Source organism: Macaca nemestrina, chromosome 14 (genome assembly GCF_043159975.1).
Source record: "Macaca nemestrina isolate mMacNem1 chromosome 14, mMacNem.hap1, whole genome shotgun sequence".
Taxonomy (NCBI): domain Eukaryota; kingdom Metazoa; phylum Chordata; class Mammalia; order Primates; family Cercopithecidae; genus Macaca; species Macaca nemestrina.
In genome coordinates this window covers 71,611,313-71,630,767 of record NC_092138.1, presented here as the reverse complement: position 1 = coordinate 71,630,767, position 19,455 = coordinate 71,611,313, and the positions used below count along the sequence as shown (strand labels likewise).

Here is a 19,455-nt window from a genome sequence, read left to right as displayed (position 1 = left end):
TGAAATGGCTTCTGAACACACTGCTGTACTAAGATTGCTTTCCTAATGGTCACCAGAAAACTCTTTTTCATTCTCCTTTTTCAGTTCCCTACTTTCAACCTTTTCAAACTCCCCTCACTTAAAATCATCCTGGTAATTTATACATTTGGTTAAAGGAAATTGCTTGTACAACCACGAAAATGGGCTTTGAGACCTGATTCTGATACTTTGTAACTTGGTAGCTATGGACAAGCTACTGGGACCTCTCTGTTTCAGCTGCCTCAGCTGTGAAGAGGGAATAGGAGTCATAGGTGTTGTTGAGATTAAATAGGATTCCACATGGAGGCACTTAAACAAGTCCTGGCACAGTTGGGACTGCTTCTGTGAAGTCTGAGCACTCCTCATGATTCCCTGAGGCTTTTGCTTTCATGCCAGTTCTTTTCCTTCTTGTCTGAGTATTCACTTCTTATGCTCTTTCCTGGGGCTTATTTCTCTCCTTAATCCCTACATTTTGCTAAATGCTGAAATTTAGTCTTTGGCTCTATGGTCTCCTCCTCTTCCCATCTTCTTCAGTAATAAAAATAATAGTTGACATTTACTATGAAATCACTAGATGCTGGGATCTGTACTAATGCTTTCCAAGGTGTTCTGGTGTCACACCAAAATCAATTTCTGCAAAACAGCATTAAGCCTTTTACTTTCCTGAGCTAACCTCCCTCCCCATCCCTCTGTCACCATCAATCCAGTTACCAATGGTCAAACCCAAAGTGCTATCTTTGATTTGCCTTCTGTTGCACCCCCTGTAGTCAATTTGAAAACAAACTCTGACTATATTTTTTTTCCCCATTCTGGCATCTCTTATTGGCATTTTCAGATTGAAATTCAACATGTTCGGGCTTGGTTCAGTAAGGGACCTAGTTCCTGGGTCTGCAGTGTTGATGGCTGGAACACATGATCTGGCCCTCATTCTAGGATGCCAAGATGCAATGAGCTCTTTAAGTGAGATCCTTATGAATTCTCTGGTGCAGATTATTTTTAAAGTTTTCACAAAGTATATTAAATCAGGAAATTCTGACAAGAAAGGGGGAAATTCTGACAAGAAAGGGGGAAAAGGGAATTTATACACACTGCCATCCTACTATGTATCAGGAACTGTGCTAAATGCTGTTGCTTCCAAGATGCAGTGATGATCTCATTTTGTAAACATAAAGAAATATAATATCATGATGCTATTTCCTAGTGGCACTTCAGGGTACAGTTCTTCTTCATAGGGGCAGCTGAGAAAATGTGTTTTTTGTTTTGATTTGTGGCCTCCCTGGCACATTTTAACACTGACCTCCAAGTCAGTTGATCACCTTGGAGAAATGGAAGTCATGATTTATCTTCTACTATTCTAAAGCAGGAATCATCACCTCATGGCTGGATTTCTCATTCATTTATTTAATGATTCATTCAACAAATATATTTTGGGTCTCTACTCCATACCAGGCCTGTGCTAAATGCTGGTGATGCCACTGTGAATGCCTTACTCTCACAATACAAAATAGGCAACTACACAAGTGAATGCTGGGGAAGAAGAGGGTGATACAGGAGCACACAGAAGGAAGACCCTTCTTATATTAGCAGGTTTTACTTTCTTCACTTGTCTTTCAGATACATCTCCTCTTGTCCACCCCTACTGCCACCACCCTCGTCATTTAACACCTATATTTCCACAATAAGTTCCCTGCCTCCAGTCTCACCACCTCCAAGTCATCCTCCACACTGTGGTCACAGTCGTCATTCTCTAATGCAAATCTGATCATATTTCAAACTTTCTCAACTTTCAAACAAACACCCCTAGCCTTCCCCATAAAACTGAAGTTCTTATGCTTGGATAGTTCCATTCACACTCGATCTCTCCTTATGTCTCTTGCTTGATGTAGTGCCACTGCACAAAACTAAGAACCCACATCTCTCGCTACAGCCACACAGAACTACTTCCAGGCCTTACAGAGATATTTCTGCCTGGAAAGCCCTTCTTTTCTCCTTGTCCTTGTTCAAGATTCAGCTAATGTCAAGCTCTCTGAGAAACCTTCTTGATCTTCTTACCCAACTTCCCAAGAAGATCAAGTTGGATGCCCTCCCTTTGTGCTTCCATGGCATTCTGGGCATATCTCTGAAAAACTCACTCTATAGCACTAGTTGTTAATTAGTGTCACCCAAGTGCTGTTCACTCTCAATGGCTCTAACCACATGAGATGGCTTATTGTCACCCCAATTTACCAGGTACTCTCAAGTATTTCCTCTGCCTGGAATGTCCTTTCTATCCTTTCCTCCCTGGTAAAAGACTATTCATTTTTCTCAAAGATCACCTGCTCAAAATCCTCCAGGGAAAGGAAAAAATCACTTTCATGCCTGTCCTATTGTCACATGGTTTAACCTACAATTATAGCAGTTAATCAGATTGTATCATAGTTAAATACCTGTTTCCTTGATGATTGGGACCATTTTTTACTTTCTCACCCTTTTTTCCCAGCCTCCAGCATGTAACAAGTACTTATACATGTTTTCTGAATGTTGAGAAAATTCAGGAGTTGGGGATGAAGTGTACAGCATACACATTAAGAGCTCATAGTACAATACAGAACTATCCCGCTTCCTATTTCATGTGTGTTCATCTTGTATTTACAACTAGAACATGAATGCTTTGAGGGACAGAACAATGTTACATATTTCATATGACTCCCAGTGCTAAATACAGGATACGTGGTGAATAAATGCTTGTAAATAGAATCTAGAATAATCAAAATAAACTGATCTTGCAGATGAAGGAAGAGGAAATATATAGTAACAAAGCGAATAAAGAGCTCTAGTGAAAGCAAAAAGTATTCTTGATGTTTTCTTGCCAAAGTTTTCAAAAAAACTGATGAGCATGTTCACCATGGGATAAAAAGGACATATGCTGACAATTATAGTTAAAGCCCCTCTATGCCAATTTCACTTGAAAATATTCCTGGAAAGGTCTTTAATTCCCTAGTTATTTGAAAATAAAACACTCAAATTTCTATCTTACTGAATATCTTCGAAATCATAAAAGTGAAACCACTTTAATAATAAGCATCCCTTTCCCAATTCCTCCCACCCTTCTTCTTTTTTTTTTTTTTTTTCCTTTCTTAAAAAAGATTTTCACCTTTGGCTATGCTTACTTATGAGTCAAAATCACTTTCATAAGTGATTTCTCAATTAATCTCACAAATATCATGCTTTCTCCCACTTCAAAGAAGTCACAAAATGTTAAAGATAAAAAGGTCCCCATCTCAAGCAGCAGACAGACTCCCCAACCTGTAGTCTCAAAGTGAAGAGAAGCCTCACCCCCACCGGTGAGGAGCAGCAGTCACACGTACTGGGTCTGAGCTTCCGGAGTTTACTTCTGTCAGCATCAGCTTGGCTTCCAGATTCCCCATACACTTTTCCTAAGAATCCAGGGCTCCCGACGTGCACAAGAGCCAAAAATCTACCTGTCTGCCTGCCCATCCCGCCTTCCAGGTACAACCAACACGTCAAGATGGAGACACTTTCACACGAGGCACTTTCTAGACCTAAACAACTAATTTGTAAGTATGCTAAACGTTATCCCAGGAATAGTGAAGTCTTTTACGCTACAGATGTGACATTCCAGACCCCTCAAAACTAGAGTCCCACCAGATGAATAGGAGCTGCCAAGCACACAAGTGGAAGGGGCATAGAAATTCAGTGGATGATGCAGTGTACCTCCCCTCCAGTCAACCTCTTCCTGCCTTCATTAACCTCTAGTCACACCTCTCCTAAGTGACCATTATTTGTCCCTCTTCTCTCTCCCTTTGTCCCAGTCCTGGACTCCTCACAGGCTGACCCAGTCTCCGCTGTTTCAAAAGGCCATTCGATTTGATGCTTTTCCCGGGTGCAGTGGGTGCACTGCTCTCTGAGATCCCGCCCCAGTAGGGCTGGCATTTTAGGAAATCCTTTTCTCAGGACCTTTCCATTGGTCCGAAGAGATATTCAGAACCGTGCCTGTCCACCAACTAGATAGCACACAGCAGAGAATCTCTCCCAGGAAAGAGGTTGAAAGGAAAAATCGACATCCCCACAAAGAAAAATAACCCAGAATCCTCCACATATTCCACATGTGTGTGTCATAAAACCCTTGGGAAATGGGTTGGGAGAGGATAAAGCCCCGTCTTCCCACTGCCGCCGCCGCCACAGCAGTCCCTGTCCAGCTCCCAGCGCTGCCGCGGTGGTGTGCGTGAAGACAGCACCTTCCCCCGGGAGGAGAGATCCTGGCGCCCTGCGTTTCTAGGAGGTGATTATGGCAAGCCTTTCAGTAACTCATCATTTATCCCCGCACTGACCCGAGCCTCACCCCGGCGCCTTTGGCACTGGAGCTCGATGAGAAAGCCGAAGGCTGCCCCTCCAATTTTCCAGGTGACAACCCCCTCCCCCCCCCCCACACACACCCCACTATGCTCCTAGGACGCAGCGGGGTGGAAGGGAAGGATGATAGGTGCCCATGCCTGAGGGAAAATCAACGGCAACCCTTACAGCTTGGGGTGAGATATTACAACCCCCGCCCGGGTGGGAGGACTTGACATCAGCTACCTGCAGGGCGCCCCCGCCTGCACACCCACCCAATGCGTGCAGGCTTGCGTTGCAGCCCGGAATGCAGTCAGGAGGGTGGAACGGGACGGAGGGAGCCTCCACGCCCCCTTTGTCTCCACGTTTCCCAGATGACATAGAAGGAAAGTTTACGAGCAGGGAGGTGGTAGCTTTCTGCTGGGTCAATCTGACACCTCGCAGGAGGCGGCCCTCCCTGGGTTCGTCCTCTCCTCTGCACTGCCCCGGCGCCACCTTCATCTGCACCTCGACACCCACAAGCAAGGCATGGGACACCTGCGCCGCCGGGTCCAGCCGCCGGGTCCAGACTGCCCCGCGCTGCCCCACTGCCCCGGCACAGCGACTTCCCCAGCGGCCTGGCTGCGGGCGCCGCACTCACCTCCCGCAGCGGAACGTCCTCCAGTGAGCCCTACTGGGCCGTCCGGCTCCCGGGAGCGAGGTGCATTCAGGCGGCGGCCCGAGACACGCTCTCCCGGCGCTGCTGCATTCTGCCTGCGTGGAAGAGCCAGCCGGCGAGCGCGCGGCGCGGGCGTGTACGAGTGTGTATTTGTGCGAGTGTGTGCGCGAGTGTGTGTATGTGTGTGTCCGTGTGTGTGCGCGCGCCCGTGGGGCGGAGGTGCGCGGGATCACAGATCCCGCTGGGCGCCCATCCCGCGCTCTGCCTCCTCCGCTACCTCCTCCTGGCGCTGCCGCCTGCACAGGGTCCAGGTTTCCGGATCTCCTGTTTGTTAATGAAAGGAAAGAGCAAAAGGCTGGCGCGGAGGGGGCGGAGGAGGGGAAAGGAGGGGAGGGTGCCGGGCTGCGCATGCTCAAGAGAGACTCAGTTCTGGCTCCAGAGCCCAGGCAGAGCAGAGAGAGTGAGCTCGGGGTAGAGGCGAGCCAGCCAGATTGCGTCCAGCCGTAGTCGCTCCGCGGGGTTCCCAGAAGGCAGCGGGGAAACCCCGCCGCAAAGGTGCGCCCCGCTCGGGGACTCCGCGGCGCATGCAGCGCTGGAAGCCAGTGGTGGGATCCCCACCCATCCTTGGAGACCGCTTCTGTTTTGAGTCCTGGGTAACGTGGGGCTGTCCTCTCCCGGTGTGGTTTTAGTGCTGGTGCGGGCGTTCCTGTGGGCCATTCTCTTGCGTCTACTCTGCGGGCAACCGAGATGCGTCTCCGCAGAGGTCCAGGAGGAACCACAGGCTGCAGGTCGCCCCCAACTAAAATGAGTTTCCTGATGTGTGCTGCTTTCTTCCCCTCCCAACTTCCACTCCTTTAAGAGCAAGAAAAAGCAACGTCCAGTCGGGTCCCACAACAGCTTCAATGGGGTGAGGGCGAGGAGGGGGATAGCGATAACTCTTCCAAACAACAAAGGAGGAGTGGAAGGAAGGTGAGTCTCTGAGGACTCCATACTCAGCCTCCTTTGGTGACAGGGTTAAATGGAAGAGATATTTGCCCTATTCAAGAAGGAAAAAAAAAAAAAAAAAGAACAATGGGTTCATTGTCCCCTTGCCTAGAATGCCAACGCAATTGTAGGTCTTTGTGAGGTCTCTTGGCTACTTGGTAAAGTGGAAGAACTGTCAACTCAAAAAGAGTCCAGTAAGAGAACTTGAGCCTGCGATGACACAGTAACCTGAGGCCAGGGGAGATGGCAGGTGAGTCCTTGCAAGAGGAGTGGAAACTTCTTGGATGAGATTGTTCTACGACCAAAACAGAATGGTTAGGATCCATTCAAGAGCTTTTATTTTCAATATCTTCCCTGTTTAATCGCTCTGTCTCCCCACACACCACGCCCCATTTTCTCTCCTACAGAAGAAAAGACATCCTAAGCAGGAAACTCCCTGTAAAGAGATTTCTACCTCCTTTTTATTCATTTTCTGTCCCTCCAGAAAAGGATCACCTTTGGTCCCCTCTGCTTTGGAGGAATAGAGGGCAGCCTGCCTTGTGCAAATCTTTTCCAAGCTTTCATTAAAGATCACCTCTAAGCATTTCCACTATACAGTGGAAGCGAGCAGATGCCTTCTTGCTGAACTCTGACCCACTTCCCATTCATCTTCCCAATAATAATGCCAAGTGACACTAGAACAGCAGGACAATTAGATCAAATCCTAGAGCACACCCGGAGGGGAAAAAACAGCATGTCTAAATACCACCAACAAAAACAAAGTTCAGGAGAACAGACTTAGAGGAAGGAAAGAAAAAGGGGAGTTCTTAAAAAGAGAAAGTGCCCTGGGTGTAGCGGCAGGTTTCTTTTCTCAGTAGATTCTTGAAAGGAGTAGAATTGCAGCATCTCTTTGCTTAAAGGACAAGTGAGAGTGAGTCTCCATCCACCAGGTAGGGGAGATCAGGTTCTCCTGAAGAGCAGCAAAGCCTCTATAGTGAATCATGTAGGGTATTTGGAGCTCCTCCTTCCATGCCTGTTTATATCAGGACTTCCCTTTGGTGCTGGGCTTCTTGGAAGGTATCCAAGATAGATCTGCCTTGTTGTCACATTCCCCTCAGAACAGTAAACAGTGTTTACTAGAATTGCAAGGTGTTAGTATTGGTGGGACCAATTGCTTCCTTGAGGCAAGATAGCCATTCTCTTTGCCCTGGTGCATAAGCACAAGGTGAGTGATAGCTTTGAATTCATGAACTAAGAGGGGCTGGGGTTTACAGTTCACTCAGTAGGAGACACTTCCTCCTACAGTGATAAGTATACAGGGTTGCCTGGCCAAGAAGCCCACTCTATCTGAGCCTGGCCTTGGGTGAGAGGGGCCATCTCTAAGCAGAGGGACCTGTTCACCATCTCAAAGCAGAAAGTAGCACCCAACAAGGTCAAGGGTGAAGGAGAATATTTAAATGCAGAATTGCAAATAAAGTGAAATCTCTTATGGTGTGTCTGCTAGGAGATGGTGAATGAGCAGTTCTGGAAGAGATTTTTACTGTTTGGGGACAGTAGGGAAAACACAGGGACATTAAGTGAGATGATGTACATAAAGCACTTAACATAGTGCCTGCTGCATAACAAGCTCTCCAAAACTTGTAGCTCTTATTTTGGTTATTAATATTTTCATTATTGTGATAGTTTATTTATTTTTTAAAAAAAGGCTAAGATCTTTTTTCCTTAGCTTAAACAAGCAAAACAGATAAAAGCCAAAAGCCTTCCAGGTTTTCCTTCTGGCTTCCTCCATCGCCCCCTCACTCATCACCCTGATCACTGATGTATTCAAATCCATGTAATGAAAAGCATGCTCTAAAGACGTGTGGCAGTGTGAATGGGGAATAGCTCCAACTCTCACCCTTCCACCCTCAAATCTAGGCGTAAGTGTGAGATAGCTTTGTCTTTCAGTAATATGCCTCAAGCACTTTTTGCCACTCACGGCTCACAGTGATTAAGGACTCCTGCCTGGCAGGGTCTTTTGCTGTAACACCCAACCTACATTGGAACACCAAGCTTTCTATTTTCACTTTTTTTTTTTTTTTGGCCTGCCTTCTAATTTTAGCTGTCATATGTGTTACTCCTCCTAGGTAAACGAATGCCCAAAGTCAATTAATATGCACACATCTGCAGATGGTTTTGAGACAAATTAATGGTAAGAATTTCAGTGGTTGCCAGTATTTTTAGTGCTCCTTTATCACAGATTTCAGACTTAGTACTCATCTGCTCTACTTAAAGAATAATCCCTAAACTTTGTACTTCCTTCTACCAACCAAGCAACATACCTAATGGCCTTACTTCCTATATCAGCAAAATAACCCAGCATTGTTGCCTGGATGTATATGAAATTACATATTTTTAAAGAAAACTAGCTATTAAATTTTCAATAGAACTAGCTATTCAAAACATAATATCCAAAAAATTCTATAATTAATAAAAACAAGTAATAGATGAAATGACTGAACATTAAATTCTCCAGAGTTATGGAAGCTATTGAGGCGTCTGGATTCTTAGAAAACTGTATTTTCTTATAGTTTTCTATATGTCTACATATAGTTTTATAAGAAAACTATATGAAAACTGTATTAGGTTATATATAGGTGAAGTAATATAAGTCTGTCATGATACAGTATGTGCAAAGATTCTGCTCTGAATATTTTCTAAGAAAGAGGAAACACACCATTTCCATTTGAATTGTATCCTACCTATAATTTTGGTTCTTTTCAAAAATCACCCTAATAAGACAAATAAATATAGAATGTTTTCTTCCTGTAGAAATTTCTTATATATAGTAATCTTTTCTGGTTCAATAAAAATGTCAGGTCATTAGTATAAGGGCTAAACTAGTGATTTCTTATTCCAAGAATCAAAGTGTTTCTGGAACTATCAAAAACTATTACAAGATTATCCCTATAGCCCTTTGCATATATTCTTACTGTAACTCTTAACATCAAGTTCTTTTTGTATGTCTGACTTGTCTCCCCTAGGTTGGATGTAAGCCATTCAAGAGCAGAGATTATTTCTTTTTTATGCTCCTAGTGCCTTGTGAAAATAAGAAAGATGTATCTGTTCAGTAAATGTTTAAGGAGTAAATGACTGAATACATTGCCAAAAATGAATTTATGTTGGTAACATGTTGACTTTGAAATAGACTACCAAGTACCATGATACTTGGCATTCCTTATAGATGATGAAGTCAGTAGACACTGTTTTGTGTGTGATTATCTATAAATGGGAGTTGAGATGAGAAAAGCAAATCAGGCTTCTGTAGATAGTTTTCATCCCCATGGAAACATATATATTAAGCCCATTCTAATTTTTCTGGTTTAGAAAGCGAATTAGTTTTGGCTCAGAGTGTACTATTATTCAAAGGATAGATTCATGCTGGCCAAACTAATCCACCAGAATAATGTTCTAATGTTTTAAACTTTGCCCCTAAGTAGGACGAAATATTTGGGCCAATCATGGTTAGAACTCTTTTTTGTCATCAAGAAAATCCAAAAAGCAAAAAGGACCACCCCCAGAACTTTACCCCCAGGATTTCTATTATAGCTGTCTTGAATGAAAGGGTCTAGTAAGAAGCTGGTTCTGTTTTCATGGATGGGAATTTGGGTGATGAGGAGTTTGTGGGGCAGAGGAAGGCTTAACTATGAACAGTCTCATCTCTGATCAAAACTACTCTAAGACAGGGAAAGCAGGATGAGAGGACCAGGGGATTGACATCCTGTTTATCTTTTATCTTTCATTCATTCATGCACCTAATAAAAGAGTTTATTAAGAATGATCATCAGAGAGAGAAAGAGAGAGAGATCCCAAAATAGAAGCTGCAGACTTTTATAGCCTAATCTCAGAAGTAACAGGCCATCACTTCTGCCACATTTTTTCAATCATACAGACCAACCCTGGTACTCTCCTCAGATTATCTTAATTTTATCTTAATTTTAGGGTGATTTATGTTTCTTGCTGGGACCCTGACTGATACAGATCTCAAGAATCTCTTTGTTATTTATGAACTCATCTCACCCACCTTGGACCTAATGCTTGTTGCTATTTCATATGCTGTGATTTCCATATACCATGGTTTATAACCTGGGTTAATGCCTCATATGGCCCAGCCCCCAGGATCTATGCACATGTGTTGCTGGAGCTCCCACCTAGTTTTTCATGTCTGTACAAGTAGGACCCAGATACCTATCATTGATTCCACCACTGTTTGATTCCACCTCATGGTGCTATCCCAGTTATCCCTCTCGGAAGCCTCACTGGCAATCATGAGAATTGTGATTCAACTTCTCTTGGACTTTACATTTTGTAGATATTCTACTGTTAGCTTTTCCCTTCTGTAGACTCTGCCCTAATCCAGGAAAGGTAGGTTTGCAAAAGCCCATCTATCTCTTTTTCTCAGACTGTTCCATTCTGCCAACATGGAACCATTCACTCCCAATAGTTGATAAATAGCATGACATATGTCTTTATTTTTATCATCTTTAAAATGAGAGAGCTGAACTAAATTACTCAATCATCCTTCTTTTTTTTTTTTTTTTTTTTTTTTTTTTTTTTTTTTTTTTTGAGACAGAGCCTTGCTGTGTCACTCAGGCTGGAGTGCAGTGGAAGGATCTCAGCTCACTGCAACCTCCCCTTCCTGGGTTCTTGTGCCTCAGCCTCCAGAGGAAGGCTTGGATTATAGGCATGCGCCACCACACCAGGCTAATTTTTGTATTTTTAGTAGAGACAGGGATTCGCCATGTTGGCCAGGCTGGCCTTGAACTCCTGGCCTCAAGCTATCCACTTGCCTCAGCCTCCCAAAGAACTGGGATTGCAGGGGTGAGCCACCACACCCAGCCCTCAATCATCACTTTTTAATAGTCTAGTCCAGGGGTCAATAAACTTATTCTGCAAAGGACCAGATTGTATACATTTTAGGCTTTGTGGGCCATATGGTCTCTGTCACAACTACTCTACTCTACAGCCACAGACAATGAATAAAAGAATGAGAATGGCTGTGTTCCAATGTATTAAAAAAAAAAAAAAAACAGGTGGTGGACTGGATTTGGCCAACAAGGTATAGATTGCCAACCCTGAGTCTAATTCTTCATTTTCCACACTTCATCTCGGCATCAGCAATGTGTTGAGTAGAAGGAACTTGAATCTTGCTTTCTGTTCTGCCTGTAGGAAAATAATAAGAACCATGAAATTGGTGCAGGAAATCTTAGTCTGTTGTCGGTTTAGGGGCTCTTCATCAGCAAGTGTGGTTTTCACACTATCTTAAGAATGTATTCAGAAAATTATTTTTTTTCCTTTTTGTAAGGCAATTGGCTGTGTTTTCCACATGGAACAGTGGAAGCAAGGGCAGCTATACTATTTTTAACCTAAAACCAACTTTTGTAGCCCTAAAAGTTCAGCAAGAGGAATATTTTAAGGGAATATAAAAACAATAGTGTGACCATGATACTCCTATTAAAATGGGGCAGGTAAATACATTCTAATTATAACTAGTGCTTTAGGAAAACTGCCTCTAAAGATAAACTCAACCTCAATAAAACAAATACATTCTTATACAGGCCCTAGTATAGGAGCAACGCTTCTGAGTTGAATTCACACAAGTTGAGCTGCTGTCTGAGCATTTTTCCACATTCAGCCCAAGTTATGAAATTCAGCTTATCTAAAAATTTCACTCAAATTTCACTCTGAGTTACAAATTCAATGCAATCTCTATCAAAATTCCAACATCTTTTTTGCAGAAATAGAAAAATCCATTTTAAAATTCATATGAAATCTCAAGGTTATTTTTGGGAACCCAAATAATTTGACAATTAGACAAAGAGACAATTTAGAAAAAAAAAAAATTGGAGGTCTCAAACTCCCTGATTTCAAAACTTACTACAAAGCTAAACAAAATAGGGTAGTAGCAGCCTAAAAACAGACATACAGACTATTGGGATAGGGGACCCAGAAATAAACCCTCACAGATATGGTCAAAATTATTTTTGACAAAGTTGCCAAGACCATTCAATGGGGAAAAGACAGTTTTTTCAGCAAATGTTGTGGCCAACAGGCACAATAATGAAGTTGGACACTTATACCATATACACAGATTAACTCAAGATGGATCAAAAACCTAAACACAGGAGCAAAAACTACAAAACTCTTAGTGGAAAAGCTTCATGACATTGGATTTGGCAATGATTTCTTAGATATGACACCAAAAGTGCAGGCAACAAAAGAAGAAATAGATAAATTAGACTACATCAAAATTTAAAACTTCAAAGGACACTATCAACAGAGTAAAAAGGCAACCCATAGAATGGGAGGAAATACTTGCAAACCATATATATCATATGTCTGATAAGGTATTAATATCCGGACTATATAAAGAACTACAACTCAACAACAGGAAAAAAAAAAACAACCCAATTTAAAAATAGGCAAAGGAGTTGAATAGACATTTCTCCAGAGAAGATATATGAATGGTCAATTTTTCACCATGAAAAAATGTTCCACATCACTAAGTAAATCAAAACCACAATGAAATACCACTTCATTCCCATTAGGATAGCTTTTATTTGTAAAAAAACAGGAAATAAGTGCTGACGAGGATTTGTAGAAACTGGGACCCTTGGTCCAATGGTGGGAATATAAAATGGTGCAGTCACTATGATCATTTTTCAAAGAATTAAACATAGAATTACTATAAGTTCCAGTAATTCCATTTTTTGGGTATATATCCCTAAAAATGAAAGCAGGGACTTGGACAGACATTTGGAAACCCATATGCATGCAGCATTATTCATAATAGCCAAAATGTAAAAGAAATCCAAGTGTCCATTGACAGATGAATGGATAAATAAAATGCAGCATATACATATACATACAATGGAATATTATTCAACCTTTAAACAGAAGGAGAATCTGATGCATGCTATAAACCTTGAAGACTATGAGAATTAAGACAGTCACAAAAGTACAAATACCGTATGATTCTACCTATGAAAGGTACCTAGAATAACCAAATTCGTATAAACAGAAAGTAGAATGGTGGTTACCAGAGGCTGCAGGTAGCAGGGAGTAAGGAGTTATTACTTATGGGTAGAGTTTCAGTTTTGGAAGATGAAAAATGTTCTTAAGATGGATGATGGTGATGGTTGCACTTAAAAATGGTTAAAATGGTAAATTTTATGTTGTGTATATTTTACCACAATTTTTAAAATTAGGAAAATAAATGTAATTCACTCCTTCAATTACTCCCTCCCAGCAAGTTTTCCCTCTCAAAAAGAATTATATTAATGATACCCATAATCTAGTAAAAACAGGATATTAGGCTGATACTGAGTTGAATTCCAGCTCTGTCAGGGAATGTTTTAGCTACATGCCCATAGGCAAGATACTCTAAGCCTCTTTTCTCATATATAAAATATGGAAAGTAATTTATCTTACTAAATCATGAGAAATAAGATAACACAAAAGATGTCTGGCAAGAAATTGACACTCAGTAAACAGAAGCTATCAGCAGCAGCATCATTCATGTTTCCCATCCAAAAGTCATCTTAAAAACTTGAGGTCATCTTTGTCCTCTTTTTATAACCAGTTATCATATTTTGTCACCATGACAGGACGATTCTTTTTTCAAAATGTTTCATGATTTTTTTCTTTCTTTTCTCAAGGCTAACATCTCAAGTATCATCCCAAGCTGGAGTGATAAGAATCTACAAATGGATTTTGGTACCTCTCTATATATATTTTTTAACTTTCCTATAGGAATTAGACTATGATAGTCATTCATTCATCCTTCTTTTATTTAACAAATAGGTATTGTTTGTGCTAATGTAATCAATGAAATTGAGGTCAGGACCTCCAGATAGTACTCTGAACAAATCATGCCTAATATTTAACTTTGTGGATTTATGTTATTTTCAATTTACAAATGTTATTTGGTAAAATAGCAATTTCATGAAAGGTATAAAGGAAGAGCCTCGGGGACTTAGCTAAAAACAATCTTAAGGTGTTGCTTGAATAATATACTATAGTCACATGAATATTTTATGTGAACCACCTAACTTTGATATAGATATATGATTTTAAGTCATTTAACTGAAATGTTTTAAGACCATGGCTCCTAGCCCTTGGATAATTCCACAGCACTTTAATGGTAAATGATACATTAACTTAGCAAAGTGTCTAAACCACTCTTCTAACTAGGAAAACTGTCTCAGGAAAATTATTCAACAATATACCAAACTATACAAATCTCTTCATAAAATATCAATGATAATTAATCATCATTAATTACCAATTATACTATCATTATCAACAGATAACCTTCATCGTAATTAATCACCTTTAGTCCACATAGCTTGGGAAGCCAAAGATTCAATAAAGTTAAGTGTCTGTTGTTTTGGTTTGTAGTTTTCCCCTTTTGGCCAGTAATGGTATCCGTATTTCCTCTAAGAAAGTGCCATTCTCCAACAACTAATCCATTTGTTTTGAGTAGGATTGAAAGACCTCTCCCCACTGTAAGCATGTGCATAGAATTCCAACCTACTTAACCAGAGTTTCCCATTGCTCTAGTCATTTTCCAAAACGGGAAAATTAGATTAAAATTCAGAACTTTTGTTCCCATGGAAGAAAAGCCTCTTTTATACTAGGATGCTAAGCAGTTAAAATGCTGTAAGGCTGGGAATGACAGAAGAGAAACCTTAACACAATTTTGAATCCCTCATCCTACTATGCCCTAAAATATCACTGGACTTTTCAGTTACTTGAACAGTTAATTCGTTTTTTGCTTAAGGCATTTTGAATTAGATTTTCTTTCTCTGGCCCCATTGAAAATGTCTTTATTGACACATTCATTTAGCCATCTCTTTAAGAATAAAAATGGTAAACAAAAGGGAAAGCAGGCAAAGGATGAGGACAGTGTGTAAAGGATCCTTATGACCACACTGTGCCTGGTTTCTAGTCCAGGACATTTTAGGCAGTTTTTCACTTATGAGCATATATCTTATGTGTCCTCTTCTCCTTTCCTGAATTGCCAGAATCGGTGGCTGGCACTCCTCAAGGCTGACACCCACCATTAGACAGATGGAGCTGAGTGGGGCAAGGCAGAGGCCAGGGAGACCCTGCCAACTCATTTGGCCTCAGGCCCAGCCCTACTCTATAACCACTGCTGCTGTCAATATCCAGCTAAGGCTGGTCTGAGTTCTCTTTACTGTCAGTTTTTCTAGGCTTCTGAAGTTGACAGTGGCATTGCTCCTTCCAGGCCTGGTGGGTACACGTGCCAAATCACAGCTTTGCATGGTTGGTAAGGTATCCCTTGGCACTCAGGCAGGCTGAAGTTGCCTCTCATCCCAGGGACTCCTGCACCACAGGGGTTGTCAGGGAGAATGCCTGAAACAGCTGTCACCCCTCTGCTTGCCAGACTGATGTGATTGGCTTTGTTGGTATTCTGTCCTTCCCCACACCTCCTAAAGTTGTCCAGTTCGTAAGCGTCAACTTTCCAGAGAAAGAGGACTGTTCTTGCTTTGTCCTCCTCACCAGGTTCATCTTTTATTCTGCATCTAGAAGGGATCTAAAATGTGATCATGTCACTCCCTGGCTTAACTTTTCAAGGGTTTTCCCAGCCTGATGCTCAGGGTCCTTCATGATCTTGACCAAGGATATATATCTGCCCCAAACTTCACCATTCACAACCCACCCAAATCTTGTCACCTCCAAGCCATTCCAAATGTGCCAAGTTTTCTTCTATCGGCACCTCTTGCATGCTGCTGTGACTTACCCCATCATGTCTGCTTAAGTCTTTTCTGTCCTTCAAGTGTCAGCTCAGATATACCCTCATTCAGAAAATGTTTCTGAATCCCCAAACATAGAGGGGAAATGAAGTACCCCTACTCAGTGTACTCACAACCCTCTGAGTTTACCTGTATCCTAGAACCCCTCATACTGTATTGTAACTATATATTTATACATGGCTGTGGTTTGACTATTTTCATCCCCACCAAAATTCACAGTGAAACTTTTCATCACCATTGTGATAATATGAAGAGGTATGGCCTTTAGTAAGTCATGAAAATGGAGCCCTCATGGATAAGATTAAGGATCTTATAAAAGGGCTTGAGAGTGGGTTCATTCTCCTCTGCCCTCCCACCATTTGAGAATATAACATTCCTCCCCTTTTTGCCCTTCTGCCTTCACCATGTGGGACCCAACAAGAAAATTCTCACCAGATGCCAGCACCTTGATCTTGGATTTCCCAGCCTCCAGAATGGTGAGAAAATAAATTTCTGTACTTTACAAATTATTCAGTTTCAAGTATTTTGTTATAGCAGCACAAACAGACTAAGACAATATGTGACTCCTTTTATAGCCTGTGAACAAATTGAAAATAGGAATTATGTCTCTTACCTGGTATACAATAAGTACTTCACTTATGTTTGTTAAATGAATAAATTAATGGCGTATAAATAGCTGTGCTTCCCTATTAGAATTAGAGCATAAAATAAGACAGTAAATGCCTGACTCCTAGGAGATGCTTCATTTCAGGAAAAATGTTACTGCTGTCTTCTGCTAGTCCACAGGAGTGCCTGATTCTAAGTGAATGTGAATTGTACTGGCCAGGACATAGAGGAGCAGGAGGACTGTCACCACTGTTTCTTGCCTCTTGTAGGTCTAATAGAGAAGAACTCCTGGCTGTGGAGTTTCCCATCACCACTTGCACCAAACCAAATCCCTTTATCTCTGTGCCCACTCCCAAAGAGTAGCACATCATGGGTGTATACAGAGCAGCAGGGAGCACAGCCCTGCTTTGGCAATCAGTGGTACCAGTGTCCCTACACTGTCCATGACTGGCAGGGATACCTAGCAGCTACTGTGCCGCTGCATGCCCATGGTAATGAGTGTCAGCAATATTGAGGGCAGTGAGACTTCCATGTTACCTGCAATGCTAGCTCAGTGTATTTGTTTTCTCCCAAATATTAGGATCTGTGCTAATAATGGTGTGCTGCAGTGGCAGTTAAAATGTTGAGGCTCCCTTTTCTAGATTAGTAGTGTCCTCTTACCAGCAGCCAGAACTAGAAAATAGAAAATTAAATAAATTAAACCCAAATCAAAAATTAAAGAACAGAATATAGCTGGTAGAAGAGAGGATCTTTTCATCAATACTTGTGCTTCTACCTCATATACCATAGAAAACTGGAAGAAGCTAGACAATTTTTTTTTTCTTCTGTCAATGAGACCATTTCCTCTAAACTAATATGGTCCAAGATAATATTAAAGCTCTAGGTACTGTGTTGAAATACAGCCCCAAACCTTGAGTTCAAACCTTGGTTTTGCTGTTTATTTATTTCTCACAATGATGTTGGATAAGATCCTTCTCAGCCTAGGGACTGTTATCTGTAAAAGGGACATAATGAAGACCCATCTCATTGGATTAATATATGGATTATGTAAAATAATGTATATCAAAGTGCTTTACAAACAAGGGGTGTGATCCAAAGTCACTCTGCAGGGCATAGTCCTTTACATATAGAAGGCGCTTGATGAATATGGGTTGAATTGAAATGCAAGGGAGCTATCACTAAACACAGCATTGAAATGTTGAAGGATACATTGATATTTCCTTACTCTCTCCATTACAGGTCATTCTCCTCAGTTTGGGAGAAAGAATTGACATTTACCAGATGATTTGCAACTGGGTAGGAAAAATAAATAGGAAGTGAGTCTTCATTTCAGTGAAAAAGGTACCCTCAAGGTTCTGAAGCAGGAATCACACTTCCTGGGTATCTTTAGAGATTCTCACAGTTCCACAAAGCTCCTCCATATACACCCTAAGGAAGTTTGGGGGTGAAGAAGCTCCAGGGAGTGGTTAGCTGCATTCTCTTGACTATTAAGTGGAAGAGGGTTTTGCTAGTTGTGGGTAATGGAAGTACTCAACATTGCCAAAGGTACCAAAAAAAAAAAAAAAGAAGAAGAAGCCACACATGGCTTCACCACCCACTGAGAACAGAAAAGGGCAGTCTTGGCTAATTGACTGTCAACAGATGCCTTGCTAACAGTGCTTCAGATGATGGGAGTCATGATTCAAGCGAAGCAGGAATCAGCAAACTCACAATGCCTGCCCAGTGGGCAATGAGAATCATCGAGGAATGCTAGGTATAGATGCAAATACAGACTTATGAGAGAAAGGTCCTGCAGTAGACCAGAGTGTATGCCCTTTTAAAGGAAGATACTCACAATTGTCATGCAGAAAAAGGACACAGTGTTACCAGTTCTTGGTGTTTGGGTGAAGGAGAAAGGACAAGATGGAGGAAGGTGAACAAGAAGGCACAATCCATGTTGCTTCCGGGTTCTTCCTCACCAACTTTCCCGTGCGCGGGAAAATGCAGTCCGTACCCGGGAAGATGCAGATCAACCGAGCATGCGCCAGGTGACATCAATCCGAAGAGATTGAAACTTACCCGGCCACGCCTATGGAGACGCCCCTATCACACCCTTATCCCGCCCACTGCCCTCCCCCTTCCAGTACCAATGCATAAAAGTCCCCTGCGGGCAGGAGCCGGGGTGACGTCTTCGGCCCCTCCTACTTGTGGAACGGAGAACCTCATCGGAGAGTCCCGCGGCGACTTCCCTGGCCCCATACCTGAGGACCGGAGAACCTCGCCCGAGAGTGTGTGCATATTTGCAATAAAAGACTGCCGCTTTCTTATGTACTTTGGCCTCATGTTTAATTATTTAGCTCTCCTAAATTAAGTATTAAATTAAGTATTAAATTAAGACAATTATTAAATTAAATTAAGACACTTGGCTTTTCAAGAAAAGGTGCAAGTCAGCTTTTACGTGAAATCTCTGATTTTTTTGTAAAAGTTGAATGTTTTTGTTTCCCGAAAGGCAGACAAAGAACCCCTGTGTTAGTCAAGAAAATACATCTACAAGCAAGATTTAAATCATGGTCAGCCAGTGTGCATCTTCTGGTGTAGAGTTTCTCTGACATTCTTCAGAGATGTCTTGTTTTCATGAGGGTCGTAGTCCACACAGTGGCACATCTTAAGGCCTGTGGATGACTGGATTATGCTGTAGTCACAAGAAAACCATGAAGTGCATCAGGATCCTTAGGAAGAGAGCTGTGATGTGGTAGGGCACAACATCTTGTGAAGCAGGGGCAGTATGGCAAATGAGGGGGTGAAGGCTTTCCTATGCAGCTTAAACAGCATAGAAGACACCAAACACACACACACACACACACACACACACACACACACACACACACACACCAGACTAGATCTCACGGACAGCGTCACACAGGTAAAACCATGCAACAAACTCAATAGAAGAGCCCTGTAGGTGAATGGAAAGAGCATTGTGCTAGGAAACATAGACTTAACTGCAAATCACCTAGCTTATCATGATTAAAATAATGCACTCTTTGTAAGGTAGTTTAAAGGATTCAATGAGATTCTATG

The 19,455-nt window shown here is 41.9% G+C and overlaps 1 protein-coding gene and 1 long non-coding RNA gene across 4 annotated transcripts in view; one reads left to right on the top strand and one right to left on the bottom strand.

Annotated features, from left to right (window-relative positions):
* Positions 1-5,366, bottom strand: part of LOC105480979 (phospholipid phosphatase related 1) — a 292,606-nt gene extending 287,240 nt beyond the window's left edge. Inside the window, exon 1 of the mRNA XM_011740206.2 lies at positions 4,991-5,366. The gene's annotated coding sequence lies outside the window, so the exon portion shown is untranslated. The remainder of the gene's footprint in view (positions 1-4,990) is intronic.
* A 331-nt stretch (positions 5,367-5,697) lies between these two features.
* Positions 5,698-17,969, top strand: LOC105480978 (uncharacterized). 3 transcript variants are annotated; one of them, XR_986694.2, is made up of 5 exons: positions 5,698-6,242; positions 8,098-8,162; positions 13,669-13,726; positions 16,211-16,265; positions 17,635-17,969. It is a non-coding gene; the product is annotated as an uncharacterized lncRNA (long non-coding RNA). The 3 variants fall into 3 exon arrangements; XR_011612738.1 differs by lacking the exon at positions 8,098-8,162; XR_011612737.1 differs by lacking the exons at positions 5,698-6,242; positions 8,098-8,162; positions 13,669-13,726 and having other exon boundaries at positions 14,245-16,265.
* The last annotated feature ends 1,486 nt before the right edge of the window (positions 17,970-19,455 follow it).